Below are 6,000 nucleotides of genomic sequence, written 5' to 3'. Positions count from 1 at the left end.
AACCCCATCTGATTGGGTAAATGTTAAGACAGGATAAATTCCCCCTGAATCCTGTGTCCAAACCAGATTATCAGCTATTCTAAGAAGGCAGGCATCTTATCATCTCCCAATCTCTTTTACAAAAGCAAATCAGGAATTCTGTTCAAGGATTACCAGGATTACCACGGAAACACACGTGGTCCTCCTTGGACAATGTCTTAAATTGATGTCTTAAGATGTTAAAGGTAGCCAGCCATCCAGTCTGTCTTCCTTTTGCATCCAACTATGACAATGGCTATGTTTATCTGGACAAATGTTCGTCAATCCGATCAAAGTTCGGATACAAATTATGATCAGATCCACTGTTTTCATGGATACTAAAAAGATTGTGCAGCGCAACCAAATATGCCGGAAATAGCAGTAAAAATACATATAAACCGGTGCAATTTCCGTGTCAACAAATTATCCCTTTCTACTTTTAAGGGTAGCATTATTTTGTACGTTTCGGAATGAGCTTGATCGGATCAGAATATTTTGAATGCGGTGTGTACATGAATTATTTTTATTCCAATCAGGCTTTTAATCCAAATGAATGTCTTTACCCGGTGCTTCACTGCCATTAATAAAAAAATATATATATTGTTTTGAATTAAATAAGCAATACTGTTACATTAAATTGACATGGTAAATATAATGACTTTTATTCTCCTCAAAAAGGGGCGGGACGAAATCTGGATTCATAGGGTTTGAGTTGTGAGTTTAGATGACAATCTGTGCTTCTTTTTGTCCATGGCCAAACTAATTTGACACTTTTATTTCCTTGTCAATTATATATGCAATGTATCATTGCACTTTTGACATGGCCTTCTTAACATTTAGCCACAGTCTGTTTCTCTCCTCTGTTATCGACTAAAGGTTTTTAGTTGTGCTTATCTTGTGCTGGTCATTTTCATTATTTGTTTTAATTATTAACAGAAACAGGAATAAATCATCCAGTTTACCAGTCATGTCTTGCGAACCCCCCCCCCCCACCACCACCACACATTTTAAAACATTGTTCTATGGCACTATAACACACATAACGCAACACTATGTTTTGACTGTTGCAGACTAATTGAATTGCACAGCTCAGCGGCACTTGAGAAGAGTCTCAGTTTTACACAAGAGTGACAACACCATCGAGTTGAACAATGACCCACGGAGGGACGTGTCTAGGTTGGAAAATTGCATGTATTAGTCTCAACAGCATGATAGATTGCTGGTTAGGTTTTTCACTGTATGCTTCAAAGAGGATGAAATGAGGGACAAATTCAATACAAGCTTCCTTCTGTGGGGTCAAACGTACACAAGACTGTAAATGCACCATCTGCATCATGGTTGCTGCAAGAAGAAAAACAACAGAAAAAATGATGAATTAAATGTTGCTTTCTTTTTATTTTCTTGTGTTTGACTCTGTGTTAAAGGGGATTAGTTGCAAAGCAACATGACCATGACTAATGTTCTACCATGATTACTTCCACCCCCCAAAAATGAGCGTGGGGGTTGATGAAAATGGTCTCACAAATACTCCTTGTGAATCTTGTTCATCCTGATATTGTGACATTTGGAATGTATCCCTCCCCCCAACAAAAAAAAGATGAATCACTACAGCATAAATAATCCTCCATGAGGTCGAGAAGCCCAGATGAATTTCTCAGCATTACCGCTCATGTTGGCACACCAGGTACACATGGTCCTTGTACACTATATTAGATCACACCTTTAACATGGAACAAACAATTGTACAAGCAATCGATGTTCCTCTGGTCCCCACACCAAAGTCACACCTCGTTTAATCAACTGGATTGTTTTCAATGAAAACAATCTTCCGCCTGTAGTGCTGCCGAGTCTCAAAAAGAAACACTCGGTGCACTTCCACACTGATTTGATTGTTGCGCACACACAAGTAGCTTAACCACCACAGCTCCGGAGGTGGTGGCTGTAGTGGCGGTAAGGGGATAGATTGAATTATTCAGTTTGGCAGAGATTGGGCAGCAATTGTGTGAAGCGTTGCCCTGGGTGGAGTGTGAGAGGAAGAGAGGATATTTTTCCTTCCTGCACATCCATCCATCCATTTTCTCTATTGGTTATCCTCCCAAGGGTTGTGGGTTTGCTGGAGCCTATCCTGGTTGACTTTGGCTGAGAGGCGAGGTAAACCCTGACCTCATTGCCAGCCAATTTTAGGGTTCTGGGCAGTACATGCTTAAGTAAACCTACGTTGTGTTAACCAGTACAGCCCCTGGCCACTCACGTGAGCCCCTCGAAACAATTGCTGCTTTGCTAATTGTGCGACTATACTCATGTTGTTTTGTTTTGTTCAAAAGAATAACTCTTGAGTGAACGTGACTGAAGTGGGACAGAAGTGGGACAGAAGTGGGCAGGTTCTCACACCAACAGTTCCAATATGTGTGGTAGGTGATGTGTGTGATTTCCCAAGGCCATGGAAGCCTGCTTATAGCTCCGTATCAACGTAGTTTATGCGGTTTGACCTGCCACAGGACACAAGCAAATCATTCATTCTTGTGTCATCATGTGAAGGACTGTCAACACACCTGTCGTGCGGCATATCAAAGGAACCGAGAGGAGCTTCTATTATCGATAGGAGCAAGCACATGGTGGTGCCCATCCCAAGGCAAACCCCTCCATCAATGAAAATGTGTTTGGGGCTTATATGTTGGCAATCAATAATAAATTAATTCGCACGTTGAAGGACCACCTGGCAGGCACACAAGTGCATAAACATCTAGAAACGCGTTTGATATTCGTGAGCGTAATGATACAGTTTATATGAACCATGGAATCGATACATCCATCGCTAGACCGTGAATGCAGAATAAGGAAAAATAAGAAACTATGTAATTCATAAAATCATAAAGGATGCTGCAAAATATCATAATGTCATCAAACAAAGCACATGACTGTTGTCTGGGCTGTTGAATGAAATGTGTCCTCAATAAAATCAATTTTCCAGTCACGTGTTGACTAAAAGTCACAGGGAGACCACTTAAAATGAGTTTTATAGATTGTAAAAGTCACTGTTTAGCTGGCCAAAATCACAACTACATAATTGCATGTAACAAATGGACTTTCCTGTCAAAACAAGAGAAGGCTAAAAGGCTCCACAAAACACTTTTTCTTTCAATCTGACTTCTGCAAGTGTCATTTATATCACTTCCATTGCTTTATTTTTGTCATTCTTGTCTTTGCAAGAGCCATCAGCAAGATACATGCACAATTTTTTCATCTCATTAATGGTGTGCCTTTGTTTTATGCATCTATTCATGGCATATTTGAAATAAAATTCATCGTCTCATTATGCATTGCATGGAATATGAAATGACAAATTATCCACCTCAAAGAGATACATATATATGTTAAGATCTACTCAAGACATGTTATAAAATAGGTAAGAGGCATTTAGCAGGTTTACATGAATCTATTAATAGTAGGCTGACATTTCTGCACCCTATAAGAGAATGCTCCACTTGAGTGTTAGCCATTTTGGCAAACCACCAAGGACACTTTTCCCAGCGGAAACTGATTAGCTCTCTCTGTTTGAGATGATGAAATAACTTTGATTAGCAATTAAATATTTCTCATTGTCTATTCTTTGTTTTGTTCCTTTCAAGTCTGTATTTTTGGATCAAATAGGCCCAACACAGAGTTGGAGCAGCGGTTATTGTGCTGCTTATTCTCTCATAATTCCTCCTCTCAGATGTGTTTGTGCACTACTGTACACCATAACAGCAGGGTTATCATTATCAGATGATCATTATCGGCTCTTGCAGAGGAGAAACCCAAAAGGAAATGTGTTCCAAAAAAAGGTTCAATTTGAGCACTTCAAAGGATGTGCTTTCACCACATTTCCGTAACTTTTTATCTGTAATCTGTTCCTAATGAGCCATCTTCCTCTCAGAAATGTGCTGCGTATCTGGACTTTGTAATAAAATTGTTCAATAGAAATGATCCAGTTGTAATGACTACATATCTTTCGCTTGCCCTATAGATCACAAGACTAAAGAAAGGATGGGACAAGAACAAATATATGCTACAAGAATACCAGGAAATCACACACAATGTCCCTACTGTATGTCTTATTTTATGACAAGAGGCTGTCAAAATAGAACCCAATTATACATTAGACCGTAAATTATTTTGACATAGATAGGCCTACTGTGTATACAGTTTAACTATATTTGGGCTGGAGCCTTTTACAGTTGAACATAGGTGAGAGGTGGTCACCATGGACTGGTTAGGAATGTTGGCACATGCACATGGATGGTTGCATAACTCACCAAACAAATAGTTGAACCAACATTTCAAGTACAACTTACTTTTGACTTACATCTTTTTTTTATTTTTTCAGTGAAAATGCTTTAAGTTTTCCTAATGACCAGCACGGTCAGATTGTACTTGTTTGAGGTTTTATCTGACTTTTCTAAGTAATGATTTCATGGTAGATTAATAATGTAGTCTGCTGTAGTTCATCCCAAAGATGTGTGACAGGTTGGAGTCAGGATTCCATTATAGTCAATATCTATAAGCAATGGCAATATTGTGCAAATTGCCTTGCCAAGGTGAGAAACAAAATTCAAATGGAAATAATGGGTTACAAAGCTCCTGATTGGGTAATTTATTGATCAATAGCTGTCTTTAATGCCTTTGTTTCCAAATGAAATATTTATTGAAGTTTATAAAAAAAAATTAAAAAAAAGATTATCCAAGACAACATAGTCCCATAATTGCAATTTGTTTGTGGGTTACTCATGTATTTAACCTTTAGGGCTCTATTTCCCTGACCAGTGCAAATCGAATGCAAGGCTCAGTCTTAATCTGTGCAGGGGTAGCCTAGACTGGACTTTTGTATTTTCGCAGATGCTCGATGCAGGTAAAAACGTGATTTTTATGCCGTTGAACATAGCTGACTTAATACGCTGCCAGACAAAGGAACTCCTTTCATTTCCTTCAAAATTGATGCACGATATAGGCATTCCTTGATGTGGCGGAAGAAGAAACTGAAATTCGAAGCGTGCAAAGTACGTTTATAACGAACTGCTAGCAGACTAAGATGAAAAGAATAATGACTCATTCAGTGAATTGAATTCAATGAATTCAGTGGTTTAGATGCACGCCATTGTCAGTTATGAATGAGACATGATTACAACCTCCTCACGTCTACCTGTGCACCGACTAAATTCACCAAAATCGTGTTACACTACATGCGCCACTATTTAGATGTGATTTCAGCAGGTGTTAAGTTTAATGAACTTTCAAACACCAAATAAGTTAAACACGCTCGGTACGCCAAACCGCCCCCTAAAGAGCGTAGTGGTATGCCAAATTGCCGAACAGGCATTATGAGGCTTGCACCGGCATAAAAATCAAATTGCAGCATTTTTGTACATATTAGCCCAGTTGCACAGTCTATGATTAAAGAGGTAAATTTTGTAAAATTGCAATAATTCTTCAAACCTTTAGAACGCATTCCAAGGTGTATGTGTAATTTGAAAATATTGAACAGAGTGCCAAACACTGGCTTTATCCTGTATAATTTGGCGCTTACATTTACATTTTTCAGTCATGCATGTGAATTGCTAGTCATGTTTTGGTCTGCAGTAGGTAATTTACAGGAAAACATTACAGTCTGCGAGGCAAACAATTGTGAGAAGTTCAAAACAATAAGCAGAGTCATCAAAATTTGCAGTACAATGCAAAAGACTTTAATAAATGTTCGAAGCGCACACATACATGAAACAGTTACAGTTTTCTCCACACTGGCAAATCAAAGTCAAATACAAAGATCATGTAAGGTGCATATTGTACTTCACATTAAATAAATGTGAGGTCATCTGTCTTTCTTACAACAATACAAGTTTTCAAAGTCCTAAGTATTTTTTGTTGTTGTTATTTCCCCAAAGATCAGCCAAATCTAACCATTACAGTACTAGGATGCTATGGAAACATCAAACTGTAGCTCCTACG

The sequence above is a fragment of the Syngnathus typhle genome, linkage group LG1, assembly GCF_033458585.1.
Source record: "Syngnathus typhle isolate RoL2023-S1 ecotype Sweden linkage group LG1, RoL_Styp_1.0, whole genome shotgun sequence".
NCBI lineage: Eukaryota > Metazoa > Chordata > Actinopteri > Syngnathiformes > Syngnathidae > Syngnathus > Syngnathus typhle.
This window is presented reverse-complemented; position numbering follows the sequence as displayed.